Raw genomic sequence first — 17,572 nt, forward strand, 5'->3', positions numbered from 1 at the left:
CCTTCACATCTGAGCTTTTTGTTACCTGGTCATAGAAAGAGACCAGGTTAGTCAGGCAGGACCGGGCTGGCACAAACTCATGTTGGTTACCCCTCAACATCACTTCCCCTGCAGGGCTCTCACAGATGTGGTCCTTGATAATTTTTTCAAAGACTGTCCCCAGGATAGAAGTGAGGCTGACTGGCCTGTAGTTGCCAGGCTCTTCCTTCCTCCCCTTCTTGAAAACAGGGACCACATTGGCCCTTTTCCAGTCCTCAGGGACTCGGCCCAAGCACCAGGAGTCCTCAGACAGCTGTGCCAATGTCTCCACAATGACACCAGCCAATTCCCTCAGCACCCGCTCAGGATAGTGACCATCAGTTGATTGAATTTATTATCTGGTGAAGGGTGGGAAAGAAAAGTAGGGCAGAAGTACTAGACTTCAGAAAGGCCAACTTCAATATGTGCAGGAGATTAGTTAGTGAGTCATTGGTGAGATGGGAGTTCAGGAATGGTGGTCATTCCTAAAGGGAACAATTCTTTGGGTGCAGAAGGAGACAATCCCATTGTGCATGAAAGGGGGCAAATGGGCCAAGAAACCTTCTTGGCTGAACAGGTAAATCCAAGAAAGCCTGGCAGCAAAAAAAGAGGCATATAGACTGTGGAAGCAGGTGGTAGCTACCAAGGAGGAGTATACCTACTTGGCTCGCATTTGCAGGGAATCAGTTAGAAAGGCCAAAGCTGCAATGGAACTTAGGCTGGCAACAAAAATTAAAGACAACATTAAGTCCTTCTACAGGTATAGGGAGCAAAAAGAAGGTGCTGGGTAACATAGAACCCCTATAGGGCAGACTAGGGCCATTGGTGACAGATAGGAGGAACAAAGCTGAGCTCTTCAATGAGTGTTTTGCTTCTGTATTCCTGAACACAGATCAGGATACATCTCCCATTTGGATTATAGATGAACACAGGAGGGAAACCAGCCCACTAACTGTTAGCACTGACTTAGTGAAGGGACACTGGAGGGGCTGGATGTGTTTAAGTCAGAAGGCACGCATGATCTTCATTCAAAGGTGCTGAAGGAATTGGCCAATGTCATAGCAGAACCACAGGCATGGTTGTTTGAGCACTCATAGTACTCGGGTTAGGTCCCAGAGGATTGGAAAAGGGCCAATGTGTTCCTTATTTTCAAGAAAGGGAGGAAGGAGGATCTGGGTAACTATAGGCCAGTTAACTTCACCTCTATCTTTGGGAAAAGCTTTGAAAAAAATATTAAGGATCTCATTTGTGGGAGTCCAGCAGGAAAAATAATGCCAAAGGGCATTATGCCAACCAGCATGGGTTCATAGCAGGTAGATCCTGCCTGACTAACCTTGTTTCTTTTTATGACCAGGTCACAAAATGCTTAGATGCAGGGGACAAGGTAGATGTCACCTACCTGGATTTTACGAAAGCCTTCAATACGGCATCTCATCCTATTCTCATAAATAAACTGAGTGGCTGTGACATAGATGATTATACAGTCAGGTGGGTGGCAAATTGGCTAATGGTACACACCCAAAGAATGGTGGTGGACAGGTTGGCATTGACCTGGAAAGATGTGGGCAGTGGAGTTCCCCAAGGTTCAGTCCTTGGACCAATGCTGTTCAATGTCTTCATCAGTGACTTGGATGAGGGCATGGAGAGCACTCTGTCCAAATTTGTGGATGACACCAAATTATAGGGCAAAGTAAACACACTAGTGGGCAGGGAACAAATCCAGGCAGATCTGGAAAGGTTGGAGAAGTGGGCAGAACAGAATAGGGTGCAGGTCAAGAAGGACAAATGCAAAGTACTGCACCTAGGGAGAAGGAATCACCAACACACTTACAGGCTGGGAGATGACCTTCTCAGCAGCACTGTAGCAGAAAGGGAACTCTGAGTCATAATTGACACCAAGATGAACGTGAGTCATCAATGTGATGAAGTGTTCAGTAAAGCTAAGTGCAGTTTATCATGTATTAACAGGTGCATCACAAATAGGTCCAAGGGGGTGATACTTCCCCTCTATGTGACACTGGTGAGGCTGCAGCTGGAGTACTGCATCCAGTTTTGGGCACCGTACTTCAAAAGGGATGTGGATAACCTTGAGAGGGTCACTCATATGGTTAGGGGCCTGCTGGTAAAACCCTACAAGGAGAGATTGAGGCACCTGAATCTCTTCAGCCTCATCAAGAGAAGGCTGAGAGGTGATCTTGTGGCCATCTACAAAATCATTGGGGGTGGGGGGAAGCAAGGGATAGGAGATGCTTTGTTTACCAGGGCACCCCTTGGTGTAACTAGAAATAATGGCTACAAACTGACAGAAAGTGGATGCAGGTTAGATATCAGGAAGAACTTCTTTATAGTAAGGGTTGCCAGAACCTGGAATGGGCTTCCAAGGGAGGTGGTGATCTCCCCTACCTTGGAGGTCTTCAAGAGGAGACTGGACAAGCACCTGGCTGGGGCATCTGACCTCAACACTCTTTCCTGCCTGGGGCAGGGGGTCAGACTTGATGATCTGCTGAGGTCCCTTCCTACCCTAATATCTAATACCTATGAACCTATAATGGAGATGGCAACTACAGAAACATGTGTCACAGACAATGAGTGAAGAGCACAGATCCACACAGGAGACTATATTTTGGTGTGTGTCACTCCTACAATGCACCACACAAAGCAGCTGACTTCAGGCTTCTACCACACCAATTGCATAAGAGTGAATTTACCTCGCATATATCAAATTTTTCGTATAAAAAGGGTCATCACATAAGAGCAAATTCACACATACAGAACCTGCATAAAGTGAGAGAAACCTGTACTATGCATAACAAAATTATGAATGTCTATGTACCATCAACAAATGGATGGATTGGTGGAATGTTTCAATCATACCCTTAAGGGTATGTTAAGAAAAATTATAAGCAGGGACTCCAGACTCTAAGACCAGCTGCAGTTATCTACAGGCTTCTTGCCATTCGAGTTGTTATATGTTTGTCAACCCCTGGGGGGGCTAGGCCTAACTAAGGAAGCCTGGAAGGAGCAGAAAGTGTCAGTATGGAACCCAGTGTGACCTGTATTACAGCGCTGGGACCAGTTAGGGATGGTGGGGGCCCTGGCTACCTTAAAATATCTAGGGTGATACAAACATAACAAAGGCCACCATGACATCACTGGTCACAATTCTTAGTCCCTCTGATACTGGTGAAGCACTGGAACAAGTTATCTAGAGAGGTAGTAGAATCTCCATCCTTGGAGGTTTTTAAGGCCCAGCTTGACAAACTCTGGTTGGAATAATTTAGTTGGGGATGGTCCTGATTTGCACAGGGTGTTAGACTAAATGACCTCCTGAGGTCCCTTCCAACTCTAATTTTCTATGGTTCTATAATGCTCTGCCAGCACAGAGTAGAGATGTAGCACTTTTCTGTATTTCTTGAGTCTTTTTCATTCTTGTGTACCACCATGAACTGGTTGCAATTTCTTTTCAAACCATAGTCCACAGAATTCCACAGCGGCATAATTGTGCTTTTGGTTGTATTAGCTGAACTCATCAGCACTGAACTTAGCAACTTCCCTGATATTGGGCAGGGAGTTCTATATGCCACTGAGTTTTAGTGAACAGCTTGCTTATATTTTTCAAATGAGACTTAAAATGTCATTTCTCAAGCAGAAAAATTGAATGACACTGGTTTCAGGTTGTTGCTGACCTTGGTTGTTTGTTTTATTAGATTTTACTGAAATTTCAAAATTTGAGAGTAATTTTGAAAATGAAATTTAAGTTAGATGCAGTCTAGCTGAGTATTTATTTGTTTACCAGTATGCTAGGTCTAAGTACAGCCAGCCAAAAAGCCCAGGCTGAGTTGATTCAATCATCACAGGTTAGACTAAGCTGTGATGATTGAACTGATAAACAAGTGAACAGACATTCACTTTTAATTCCAGAAATGAAGCCACATGCCTGCAGTGACCCAGGCCAGAAGCTGGGGCGTGCTAGGGCATGCCTCCCTGCTCAGCTGGAACAGACAGCTTTGGCCAAGGCTAGCTCACTTACCCTGAGAGGGGGTGGGTTTGTGGGGGAAGTGCAAAGCATTCAGGGGGACTGAGAGCTAACTTGAATCGGGAGGGGATCTGGAACATAAGCTTAATAAACCAATTCAACCTAAATCAGTTAAGTCCGATACTACATCCATTCAGGTTTATCTTAAACCATATTCAACCATTTTGAAACTGGTTTATGTGCACTGAACTTCTGTTGTGTTACAGATTTGAACTGGTTTCTGATAATTTATATCAGTTTATGTATAATTTCTGTCCCAAGCCTTAAAGTTACATATTCACTGCTCCTCTAACAAACATGTTTTTACATATTGACTTCTTAGCTGTCTTGTTTTCATATCCTACTGGAGACAAAGCACAGCAGTTTTACTGTGATATAGCCAGATGAAGGGATGTTCCATCTTTTTCATGCCTATTATCTTAGACACCTAAGTATGATCCTGTTTTACCCTGATCAAGGCCCTGAAAAAGCATATTAATGCATCTGCTTTTGTAAGTGTGAGATGATAGTGCATTACAGCTAAGTCACAGAAAAGAGTGAGGAAGAGTAGAACGCATCTGTTTATTGTGTCTTTTCAGACATCTGACTTTACTAGAATAGGATCACACTTAGGTAGCTACACTGTCTCATTTCAAGGTAGAACTGCACTTGAAATTAGTGGTATAAAAATGATCGTGTATTGCCTCAAACTGTTAATTAAGGACTCTTGTTTTTCTAAACATGAACTCAGAACTGCTCCCACTATCTCATCATTACTAACATCAATCTTAGCCAGAAAGCAAACTAAAGGAAAGCATCAGAACTTAGCTATGAAACCCTATTGCAGGGGTGGGCAAAGTCTGGCCCATGGGCCAGATCTGGCTGGCAGTGGACTCCATTTCCCAACAGCCCCTGCCTGCGTGGCTGGGACCCCAGCTGTACCTGCACTGTGACAGTGCAAGGCTGGGGCTGCCATTGAGACCAGCCCCAGCTGCGCTGGCAGGGTGCATGGTAGGGCAGGGCAGGGGGCTGCTCTGGAGCCGCTGGGATCTTGCATTGGGGACAGGGCAGAGCCATGATCTGTTACCTGCACACTCTGGGTAGGGGTGCACAGACAGTGGGTTGTGGCTCTGCCCTGGCTTGGAACCAAGCTATCACTGCTGCAAGGGGCCAGGGCAAAACTGTGATGCCTGCGCACCCCTACAAGGAGCATGCAAGCGACAGATTGTGGCTCTGTCATGGCCCCAACCAAGCTGTCGCCCCGGCAACATCCCAGAAGCTCCAGAGCAGCCCCCTGCCCTGCTCTGCCACATGCCTTGCCAGCGTGGCTGGGGCCAATCTCCATGGCAACTCCAGGCTTGTGCTATAACAGCACAGGTGCAGCTGGGGTCTCCATGGAGACTGGCCCCAGCCATGCGGGAGGGGCTGCTGGGAAATGGAATTCAGCTGCTGGCCAGATCCATGATTTTGCCCACCCCTGTCCTACTGTCATGTCTTCTAGATGGCATTTCAAATATAATGGACTGGTTAACTTGTTGCTGAATGCTTTTTCTTCCACCACACCTTTTTCAAAAATTCATACCTTTCACTCAAAGAAATTAAGGTATTTTACAAGCATTCATTAAGTCTCACAACACCTCTGTGTGTTAGTAAAGTGGTAATAACACCAGTTTTGCAGGTGGGTAATCTATCCTTTTTTCATCCAACTTAAAAGCTTGGGTACCTGATCATATCAGAGGGAACCTGAACTGCAACATTTATTGTATCTATTGATGTTCTTATGTTAGAAGATAGCAATGTCTCTTGAGGTTTCCAGAAGAGTTTTTTGATGATACCGTTTCAGAAATGAATTGACTGGGATAATTATGTATTCTTTAATCAAACATTTCCCCCTGCAATCTTTAGAATAAATATCCACCCCCCCATCTTTTACTCAACACTTGAGGAGGGGAAGCAAAACAAGATTAAGAACATGTGAAATGAGTTACTAACCGTTCCACTGACTTGCTTACTAAACATTTCCACATCTCCTTTTTCTTTGGAGATAAATGTGGTTAGTCTATCAAATCAATTTCAAGTCACTCCACTTACAAATGTAAAGAAGCAGCTCTAATGCCTGAGAACATATGAGTGTGATTTAGGAGGAAGAAGAGGGTGGGGGTTGGGGTGAGGAATTCTTGGTTTTCAAAGGCACTTATAAAGGACTTAAGTCCATTTGCTCTCAGAGTTGAATTTAGTCACTGAAGATTCTTTTGCAAATTTTAAAAAAAGGAAACAGATGGAAGAAAAGGATGGAATCGAACTCTTCTGTGCATTTTAGAGACTCAGCATAACTAGGATGCATACATACGTGGCAAAATTCTGAGTCTTTGGGGCTCTTAAAACAAGCATTTTCCACTAAATCAGTGATAGCAAAATCAGAGCTCTAGCTTGACATCTCAAAGAGAGATAAGGCCCTGCTTTTGCCACTTACAGGTAGATTGCTGCATTTGGCACTGTCTGGTGTTCTGTAGGAGCTCAACTACCTGTCCACACATTGTGTATTATAGGATCAAGTTCCAGTACAGAATACATATATTAGCAGCAGCTCATCCAGTGCACTGAATGCCGTGATGGAAAATATGTAGGAGAAATCAAACAACAATTGTGTACCAGAATGAACGCAGACCAAAAATCTATCAAAAACAAAAATACCCAATTACCTGTAGGTGCACGTATCTCACAGCCACTCTCTCTCCAATCTCTCAGTACTAATACTCAAAGGGAATTTACAAAACACCTTTTGTAGAAGAACCTACAAACTTCACTTAACAAATCTATTGGATACAAAAAATCATGGACTAAATATAGACATTTGATTTATGGCACATGATAATCTGCCTGCCGTCCAATAACCCCAGGTAACCTCTCTACATTTTACCATCTATATTCTATCACCAGGTCTACATTTCCACCCCCACCTACCTGTCTTGCACCTATTAGTTCCAATCCCCTGTGATCTTCCCTGCCATGAATTTGCAATTTCACAAACTTGCATTTTGCATATTGGCTTAAGCTCCTATTCCACCCCAGAGAGTATACAAACACCAGCAGACTTTCCCTATGCCTAAAGAAGAGTGTATGTACCTGAAAAGCTTGTAAAGAACAATTTTCCAACTATTTAGTTGGAAGATATCACATTTACCCAAAGAATCTTGTCTGCTCATGTCCTTAGACCAATACAGCTATAATCAACACACCCATATCAAACAATCATGCATCCTTGTTTGGTGTCCGGGCAATGATTGTATGCAGTTTTGATAACCATACCTTCTGTAGAACATGGCTGAAACTAAAAGAGATAACTAAAAGACAATGAAAGGCAGAGCTAGAAGGACTTTTCTTAAAGGGAGAGAGCTCTAAAATGCTGGAGTTTGGAGGCCTTATGTAATCACCAATATGGTAGCTGTGTAACTTAATAAGATAGGGATAATTAGATCTCATGCTTTGGGCTGCAAACTTAGCTCCTCAGGTCCTGAAAGTGACATTTACTTCATCTGTTTACAGTATTAGGCATGTGATTGGCTAGGTAAGTTTACTAAACTTCCTTTGAAACATCATGTACTGACAGCTGCTTAGTGAAAGGGTATGTGACTTGATGGGCCAAAAAACTGATCTAGGATGGTAAATACAAGTTTCCTGGAAAGGCTGGGATTTTTTTAGATTGCTTTTAAAGATTAAAGTAGTCTACTTGATACTTCCCTTCTAGATCCAGAGAAGGTAAAAATTGACAGAATTCTCAGAAACTAGGAGCCAGGGGTGGATCCAGAGAGAGCGCAATGACAAGATGACATCCCCATTTAAGACCACACCATGGGAGCAGCAGCCGGGCACTTTTAAGCCCCCAATCACACAAGAATTCTGCCCCCTTCCCCTCCATGCTCAGCAGCACATCCCCTCTTCCTTTCCCCACCCAATACTGCCATCCCCACTGTCCCTAGCTGCCCTGGGGGTGGAGGAAATTCCAGAGCTGCTGCTGCCCTGCTCAAGACTGGCTGCTCTGGGGCCAGGCTTAGTTGGAAACAGTGGTAGCTGCAGCAGGCAGATTCTCCTTTGCTGTCCAGTCCCCCTGGTTGTTTCTTGCCAGCCTGGGAGCAGGCATGGGGACAAAGGAACCACTCACCACCACTGCTGCTGCTGTCCCAGGCTGAGTCCAACTCCCTGCACACCCTACCTGAAGGGGGCAGGAATAGTTCTGGAGCTCCCCCTGCCCCAGGGCAACTAGGGACAGTGGCAGCAATGTGTGGGGGAGGGGGAAAGGGAGATACCATTGAGCACAGAGAGGAAGAAAGGACTTTTGACTTTTTAGCTACTTTATTCAGGGGTTCAGGGTACAAAAAGTCTTGGGTCCAGGTCCAATATGCAAAGCAAAGATAAAAAAAATCACCATCAAACCAAAAGCACTACATTACATTCATAACATCACACCGTGACAGACACGTTCACAGTATTACATGCCTAACATGCTGGTATGCATAGTCACCCAGTTGTAGAGACCAAAGCCCTCTATAAACAAATGATTCCTACCTTGCTCTATCCAGTAGTACACGTAACAAAACCTTCAACCTCACATGCAAAGGAAAAAAAGCAAAAAGCAGCTTGATGAGGACCCAGGGCACGGTGCGAGCTTGGAGTCACAGTCCGCCACTGAGCCTGCCTGGTTGCCCAGACTTGTCATGACATCAGAGTGTGTATTGAAGATGGCCATCCTCCACGTGGCACAGTGCCCCCTCAAGGGCCCAGTGCACCTCAAAAGCAGGCACCGCCCGCAGGAAGGAAGGACTTTGACTTTTTAACTACTTTATTCAGGGATTCAGGGATACAAAAAGGGTGGCCGCTTACAAAGCAAAAAACAAACAAATTACTATCAAACCAAGAAAACCATGTCATTGCATTCATCACATCACACCTTGACAGACACCTTCGCTACATTCCACGTCATGTCTTACATGCTAGTTATGTGGTTGGAGTGCTGGCCACATAGTCATAACTATAAAAAAAAAAATTTACCCTGCTCTATCCAAACATACATGTGACAACACCTTCAACTTTCCACACAAAAAGAAAGCAAAAAAGCAGCCTGGTGAGGGTGCAGGATGTGGCACAAGCTGGAAGTCGTAGTCCGACACCGAGCCAGCCCGGTCGCCCAGACCAGTCTTGACATCAGAGTGCGTATTTGAGACAGCCATCCTCCACATGGCACAACCCTCCCTCAAGAGCCCAGCGTGTCTTAAAGCTGGAGCACTGCATACTCAAACTCCAGTGAGAGGTACGCCTGTGCCAGGAGGCGGAAAAGCTGCAGGGCATCGTCTGAGCCAGTCCTGGCAAGCCGGTTTTGGTAGCTCTTGAGGACGGCCAGCTTGGCCTGACCCAGTAAGAAGCTGGCCAGGCAGACAGGCCCCTTCTCAGCCACCCAGTATGGGTAGGAGCACATGTAGGTGGTCTCCAAGAAGCTTCTGCCCAGCGCTCGCAGCAGTGGCTCGAGGGTGACAAAGAGCAGCCACAGGCGGGGACAGTCAAGGAAGGCATGAAAGAGGGTCTCCTCAACACCCCTAGGCAGAAGGGATAGGCTGTCGAGGTGGCTGGGTTAAAGTGGGATGCAAACGTGCCAGTGGCTAGGATGCCGTGTAGCAACTGCCATTGCAGGTTGCCAGTCTTCTTGGCAGTTGGCGGCTTATACAATGTGCACCACGCAGGGTGGGCTGGTGTGGAATCTGGCGGCCCCAGGCACCATCACCATGGTGTATCAGGGTGGCCTGCCAGCACTTGGGCATGGCAAACATGAACCACCCAGGCATATAGGCTTCTGCGCGACAGAAAAGCAAAGGGGCAACCTGTGTCACTGTTAGGAGGCACAGGGAGCATCAGCAAGGTGCCAGGGCCATCGGCCAGCTCACCGACCATGGCCGGGGTGACTGGTAAAGCAGGAAAAGCCTCACTCAGGGCATCCTCAGTGTAGGAGACCTGGCCCACCAGGAGATGGTCGTCCAGGGTGGTTGCTGCCTCCAATGGGAGGGCAGCCCAGATGTCACACAGGAGACGGCCCAAGCTGTGGACAGAGCGCATGCCCAGCCAGGTGGCCAAGGCCTTGGGCGAGAGCCAGGCTGACCAAGCGGGGTCAAGGAGATGGCTCAGGCGGAGTACATGTGCCTGAATGAGAACGGCCATGAGACTGGCCAGGTGCCTCAGAGCTGGGTTGTGTACCAGGGGTTCCCTCAGCAACTGCGGGAACTGCAGGTGATGGGCCTGGGGCTGGAGGCAGAAAGTGGTTTGCCAGGCTTGTACCATGCCATGGTAGAAAGCCGGAAGCACCACCCAGTTCAAAAGTGTAAGGTCCAACAGGAAGAGCTCCCGGTCAAAGCCGAGGGCCCCCACCCTCTGCAGAAACTGGCATGCCACTTATTGCCAAGGTAAGCGCTCCTCACTGTACACGAATTGTTGAAGGACCCGCAGGTGGAAGGCAACCACCTTGCTTGCAAAGTCAACCAAATTCTGCCCCCCCTCAGCTACAGGTAGGTAAAGGACAGCTCGTGGGAGCCAGTGGTGCCCATCCCAAAAAAAAATCGACCAGGAGGTGCTGGAGTCTCTTAAGTAGGTCCTGTGGCGGATCGAGTACAGTGCACCAGAGCCACAAAGTTCCTGCCGCTAGGTTGTTCGCAATGAGGACACATCCACGGTAGGAGAGGCTGGGTAGGCGCCAGTGCCACCTTTGTAGGAGGGCCTCCACTCCATCCTTGAGGCCATCCCAGTTGCGTGCCATGAAGGTCGATGGCTCTAGGAACACACCCAGGATCTTAAGGCCCTCGCAGTGCCAGGTGAGGCCCCCTGGCAAATCTGGGGGGGGTCATGGTGATCCATGCACCAAGCAACAGGGTATCACTCTTGGCCCAGTTGATTTGGGCCGAAGAGGCACGTTCATAGGCTCACTGGCAGTCTGTCAGGGCCTCCATGTCTTCCTGGGTGTTAAGGAAGATGGTCATGTTATCTGCATATGCTGATAGCCGAAGCGGAGGGGCAATGGACAGGCCCATGGCCGATGGGAAGGCCACACCACTCAGGCGGCACTGCAGTGCATGCAGCAGTGGCTCGATGGCCAGGGCATAGAGCATGCCTGACAGGGGGCAGCCCTGACGGATGCCTCTGCATGCGCGGAACGGGGCACAGAGTACCCCATTCACCTTGAGCAGACTGAAAATGTCTTGATACAAGACCCGGAGGGCCCCGGTGAAAAGGGGCCCAAAGCCAAAGGCCTCCAGAGTATGAAAGTGGTAGGCATGGTCCACCTGGTCAAAGGCTTTCTCCCGATCCAGAGAGATGAGGCCAATGTCTAGGCCAAAGACTTCACTGGCTGTTAGTAGGTCGTGCAGCAGAAACAGGTTGTCTTGGATGGTTCTTCCTGGCATGCAGTAGCTCTGTTCAGGCCCAGTGATGGAGGCCATGACAGCACAGAGGCGGGTGGCCAGCGCTTTGGCTAGAATCTTGTAATCCGCACACAGCAGGGAGACTGCCGCCAGTTCTTAATGCAGCCAAGATCTCCTTTCTTGGGCAGCAGCATGAGCACTGCATGGCGGCAACTGATCGGCAAGACATTGTTGGCAAGACTCTTCTGGAAAACACGCAGGAGACAGGGGCCGAGAAGAGGCCAGAAAGTCTTGTAGAACTCAGCAGGTAACCTGTTGAGGCCTGGGGCTTTGTCGGAGGCGAGGCCAGCTGCAGCTGCTGCCAGAGACAATTCCTGCTCAAGCTCACTGGCTTTCAGGGCACCAAGGTGTGGCAGGCCCACATGGAGTTCCCATGTGGCCTCAGGGCAGGACGGCTCAGCCACAAACAGGTCACGATAGAAGGCAACAGCATGCTCATGTACTTCACCTGGGTCAGTGATTACCTGGCCCTCAGGGGTCTTGAGGTGATCTAAGACTTTGCTTCCTGCCCACCGTCGCTCCAGGTTGAAGAAGAAGTGGGTCAGGGCATCTGTTCTGGCCAGCTCTTTGTAGCAGGTGCGGATCCTCGCTCCATGGGCTGCACTCTCTGCCAAGTCATGCAGGCACTTCCTACAGAACTGGAGGCTCTCGCGCAGCACCGCATCACTGCTGGCAGCTAGCAGGGCAACCTCGAGCTCTACCACATCTTCCTCCAGCTCTCTGATATGGTGGCACAGTTAATTTGTTACCAGCTGAGTGTACTGCTGGCAAAAAGCCTGGATCTGTACTTTGCCCACATCCCACCATAGCTTCCAGGAGGAGTAGTTCAGTCTTGTGGCCTCCCAGCCTCGCCAAAAGTTGGCAAAGCAGTCTTGGAAGTAAGAGTCTTGAAGCAGGCTGACGCTGAAACAACAATAGGGCACTCGTGCTCAGGTTCTCCCCGGCAGGGTCAATTCACAGCAAGCCAGGCCATGATCTGACAGGCCTGAGCAAATGATGCGGCCGCTGTGTAGGAGTGGCAGGTGGTGCCTGGTGACATAAATGTGGTCGAGGCAGGCCCCGGCACTCATCCTGGCCCAGGTGTACCGGCGTGCGTTGGGGTGCAGGGCTCGCCAGACGTCAATGAGGCCTGCAGTTTCCAAGACGGACTGCAGCTTGCAGGCTGAGGGCAGGTGAGGCTCAGGCCCTGTATGGTCGAGCAGGGTGTCAGTGGTACAATTAAAGTCCCCATGTACAAGAAGCAGGTCATCATCCTCACTAACGTCGTGCAAAAGGGCAGCCAAGGTCTCAAAGAAAGTGACCCTCTCTTGGCCATCAGTAGGTGCATAAATGTTGATGAGTAACAGGTGGTCTTGTGCTAGGGTGATGCGGACAGTCAGCAAGCGGCCAGGGACAATCTCCCGCGCCACCACCATGTCATGCTGTAGTTGTGATGATAGGAGAGTCGCAACCCTGGCGCTAAGGTTGGTGCCATGACTCAAGAACAACTGGCCTTGCCAGGCAGTGTGCCATGCCAACTGGTTGAGCCTGTCAGAATGCATCTCCTGGAGGAAGGCAACAATCAGCTGCTTCTGGAGCAGGAGATCCAGGACAGCCTCGCATTTCACCGGATCTCGAGAGCCGTTGATGTTGAAAGTACCAATGGTTGTGGCTGCCTTGGGTGTGGGTATGAGAAAGGAAAAGTGAGGTAAGATTTAGATAGAAGAGTGAACCCCTGAGAGCAGAGCAAAAAGCAGAGACAGGTCAAAAAAGGCCTATCATGCCCTACTCTACTCCAGGGACCCTGCCAGACCCCACTCGTCTCTCACCCACTGTGTGAGCTTCTCCAGACGATAAGCCATCTGCCTAGTAACTAGATCTTACTGCATAAGTTTGGCCGCAGCTCTGGCAGCCTTGATAAAAACTTTAGGATCTGCGCATCATTGGGTGATGCGTCCCGCTATGTTCTTCTATCCTTTCGTCTGTTTCAAAAAGGTCAGGAGCCTCCCATAGTCAGGACCGACCTGGGGGGTCTGCCAACATGGGCTTCACATTTCCAACAGATGCATGGTGAGGCTGCACCCTAGTTGGGAGCTCAGCATCTACACCCTCAATATCTAAACTCTCCCCTCGTCGTCCAGGTCAAGGTCTGGCTCTCAAAGAGCAATCCCCACCTTCTTGGGGGGAGAGAGGTCATCCCGCTCTCGAGGTTGCTTGCAACACTCAGAAATCTGGATCTCCATCTCACTAGCTTCCTCATCTAATTCGGTAGCCTGGGATGTGACCAAGAGGTCAGCAGACTCCTCTGCTGCCCCGAGTCAGATCTCCAGAAGAGAGACATTGTGCATAGCTCTTACTAGCACCCACCTCCGGAAGCTGGGAGACAGGCAAGGGGTTAGTGACCCCTGCCTTCACCTCCCCCACCTCCAAGCTGCCCTTGTCCCCGATCAACAGGGTCTTTGACATGACAGCTGGAGCAGGGCCAGGCTCTCCAGCGGGGGCCCCCCCCCAGCACCAGCTGAGGAAGGTCTCAGTGGGGATGGGGAGTCCTGAGTGGTCCCTTTCACTTTCTTCTCTTTGTTGTTCTTCTTCTGTGTGGCAGATGGCCCACCCTTCATAGAGGGTGGGCCAGACTGCTTCTGGCCTGCCTCCCCAGGGCCAGCCATGTCAGACAAGGCCGTGGTGGAGGGCAACTGGCAGGAGGCCTGAGCCCCATCACCCAACAGGGCCTTGGTGCCACAATTGCTGACCACCCCAGCCACCTCAATCGGGGCGGTCAGAGCAGGCAGGGGGGAAGTGGAGGCATCAGCCTCTCCACCTGGTGGCATCTCAGTACTGGTGGGGGTGAGCACTGTAGGTGGAATGAGTGCAAGGGACGGTTGGGGCTTAGTCCCAGCCCCTCCACTGGACAGCACTCTCACGCCAGAGAGTCCAGCTCCCTCAGATGTAACAGGGGTAGAAGGAGGTCGGGAAAAGCTCCCGGCCTCACTGGGTGGGGCCTATGTCCCAAAAGTGTATGCACCATCCGTTGGTGCCACTGTAGTCACTGGTGTTCTGGCCGATATCCCCCATGGGCACTGGGCTGCTAGGTGGGAAGAGCTACCACACTGAAACACATGGTCTCCCCAAAAGAAAAATAGATCACAAACGTGCGCACATTGAACCTGAGGCTCAAGGACTGAGGCAGAGACCGTGGGCCCTCCCTGAGAAGCATGAAAACCTGCCTTTGAAAGACAGGACATGCTTCAATTTGTGGTTTTTACTCCCTATGGTCAATCAGCAAAAGGGACTCGTAAGAACCCCATAAGGCTCGAGTTCCTTGGCCAGCTCCCAATCGGTCACATGTTGGGGCACATTAGAAATCACCACCCTCACTGCTGGAGTGTCTAGGGGCGTGACAAAATAATGCACGCCCGCAATGTCCAGGCCCTCTGCGCACACCCTGGTAACTAGGTTGGAATCACTCAAATAAATAATTGGGACTGTGTTGAGGGGGAGGGGCATTCTTTTCTGTTTCAGGGACTTAAGGGCTGTGTTACACCTGATACCAAGAGCTGCACAAATTTTGATCAGTATTTGTGCTAGCTTGGAGTTTGGAGCAGTCACACCCTTAAGTCTAGAAACCTTTTCTGACCATCTTCTACCTGCAAAGCTATAAGGCTTGGTGAGCAGGGGCAGGACTAGGAGCTGTAGCTGTAAGTTGCCACTACAGGGTTGGTAAGCCAGGACAGCCTTCTATCCCTGCTGTATGGGTGAGAAGTGTGAGAGATCCTGGGATACTGGATACTTCAATCTGGCAGCACATCTGTGAGAAGTGGCCACACTTTAATAGAACAAGAGCTGGGTAGTGCAGATCAGAGATTATCCTGCCCTGGAGTGACATAACCCTGAGCTGTGTAATGCATGCTTCAAACCACTTCAAGGTGTTAATGTGCAGAGAATCCAGCACTTAAGAGCTCCAAAAGCCACCCAAAATTACTGTAACAAGGCCTTGGCCACTGGTTACTGCTCCTGCAGTGTGGCCTGCCTATCCCAGTGGCAGGGGGGAAAGCAGCTAGCTCTGTAGCACTAGTCCCTGTTTCTGCACCCACCATTTGCCCATGCCAGAAGCCCAATGCTACATCAAAGCGTCAGAAGAAAACAAACATCTTTTCTCTAGGTAGGTCTAGCAGGCAAGCTTCACTTTCAGTCTAAGTAGGGTTTATTACAGGCCAGATAGGGCACCAAAATCATTTATTTTTAAAGCTGTGCGATGTATGTTAAGCATTGTATAAATAAATCAGTCAGACATTTATACAGTCCTTGCTACCTGGAAAGATCTCAAAATGATTTGCAAACTATATTTACGAATCACTTCATTTACCACTGAAATGTGGTTACAGCCAATGTAAAATGGAGAACTGTTTAACAGCATGATGCAACACTGCACCAAGAACATGAAAAATATCTCAACTAATTGAGAGACAGACAGAATATAATTACATGAGTTGGAATCTCAGCTTCTTCAGGCTCTCGGCACTTGCAGAAAATGCAATGGAATCTTTAATAACTATGAATTGTCAGGATCTTAGTTTTACATCTCTGCTGAAACAAAAACTGCAGCAGTTTTGACGTCTTTCTTTTCTCCATCTTAATTGCAATAGCATTTCACTTACACTGAAAGTGTCAGGGGAAGAACTCGGAACAGCAACATTAACTCCAAATAAACAGTAAAGGTGCACAGTGGCAAAAAAAATGTGTAAGAAAATGTAATATCTACCTATGATACCACTTGGATGGCCTCTATTAGCATAGTGCAAGTACCTTAGATCTTTAAGATATTTATTTTCGTCACCCCTCTCTGAGATATGGACTACCCTGTCACAACAATGGGGAACTGAGGCACAGGGAGAGACCAATAGTCTCTGTGTATTGATCAGCAACTCTTCAGGTTCAGTGCTAGAGATAATTGCACCTTGACCAACCTGATCTTAACTACCCTGGGGGTGGGATTGGATTCTTAGGGGCACCATGATCTAAAATTGGGTGAGGCAGCTGGCATAGATAATTTCTTCAACAGGAAGACATCTCTCCCAAATGCTCTGTTGGGTGTATGGCCAATCTTAAGCTTTGGGGAAGGAAAAACCCCACTTAAGAAGTGCTGAAAAAAGTGGTGCTGGGCAAGACGGAACACCAAGCTGGTGTCTCTCCATCTTTTGATCAAATCAGTGTTTTGATGCTGGCTCTGTTATTTTTTTTTCAAACTGATAATAGCACCAGTCACCTCTACACCAGTACCTTTTACCCTGGCTAAAGATTAATATTTGATGACTGTTCACTGGCCCAGCTGAGAGAGTTTGATGGTTTCAGAGAAATTCTCAATAAGTTAAGGATGGTCACAATTTCAGTTGAAATCTTATTTACAAAGATGGTCATTCAATTGAACAGAATTTTCATTAGAAGGTTTTTTTCATCCAAAAAAAAAAAAAGGAAGTCTCAGACAACATTTGAGTTTTGGCTATCAAAAACAAAAAAAGAAAAAAAATGGATAAAGAGTGCAATCATTTAAAAAAAGAAAATCTTTTTTTTTGTTTCAGAACCTCAGGAAGAAAAAAAAAGTTGATTCCCAGATCAGTTCAATAGGAATCCACATCACAAAACCATTATTTTCCCTAGCAGTCATTAGCAACAGGGCAGGCTCTGAAGAAAAGCCAGGAAGAGCATGAGACTGGAACTACACTTTTCTTCCTACAGGTGTACTTCAGGCCACATTTCTGAAACTCTTGGAAAGCACACCATGCCCACTTGTTCCCACTTGCATGTGTCAAATCCAGAAAGGAGGCAATGCAGCTACTCTACAGGAGCTCCTTGGTACTGTTCTTGATCTCTCATCTTCCAGCATGCTTTAGAACTGTTGTGAAGTGTCCCTACGAGCAGCTTCATTGCCTCATTTCTGGCTTTAGTTCTGTTAAGTTTGGACCTCTCTCAAGAATGATGCTCTGCAGCAATGCTAGTGACAAGATGTAGATATACCTTTTGAATCAGACTGAGACCCACTGGGTACATCTACACAAGATTCTATGGCACAGTAGCAATATGCTTATTACTACCTCACAGTAAC

At 48.0% G+C, this 17,572-nt stretch overlaps 1 long non-coding RNA gene across 1 annotated transcript in view; it reads right to left on the bottom strand.

Annotated features, from left to right (window-relative positions):
• Window positions 1–16,506, bottom strand: part of LOC109296339 — a 45,451-nt gene extending 28,945 nt beyond the window's left edge. The window contains exon 1 of the long non-coding RNA XR_002096960.1: window positions 15,955–16,506. This is a non-coding gene — a long non-coding RNA (uncharacterized LOC109296339). The remainder of the gene's footprint in view (window positions 1–15,954) is intronic.
• Window positions 16,507–17,572: the final 1,066 nt, after the last annotated feature.

This window comes from Gavialis gangeticus, unplaced genomic scaffold, assembly GCF_001723915.1.
Source record: "Gavialis gangeticus isolate Ggan-Ray unplaced genomic scaffold, GavGan_comp1, whole genome shotgun sequence".
NCBI lineage: Eukaryota > Metazoa > Chordata > Crocodylia > Gavialidae > Gavialis > Gavialis gangeticus.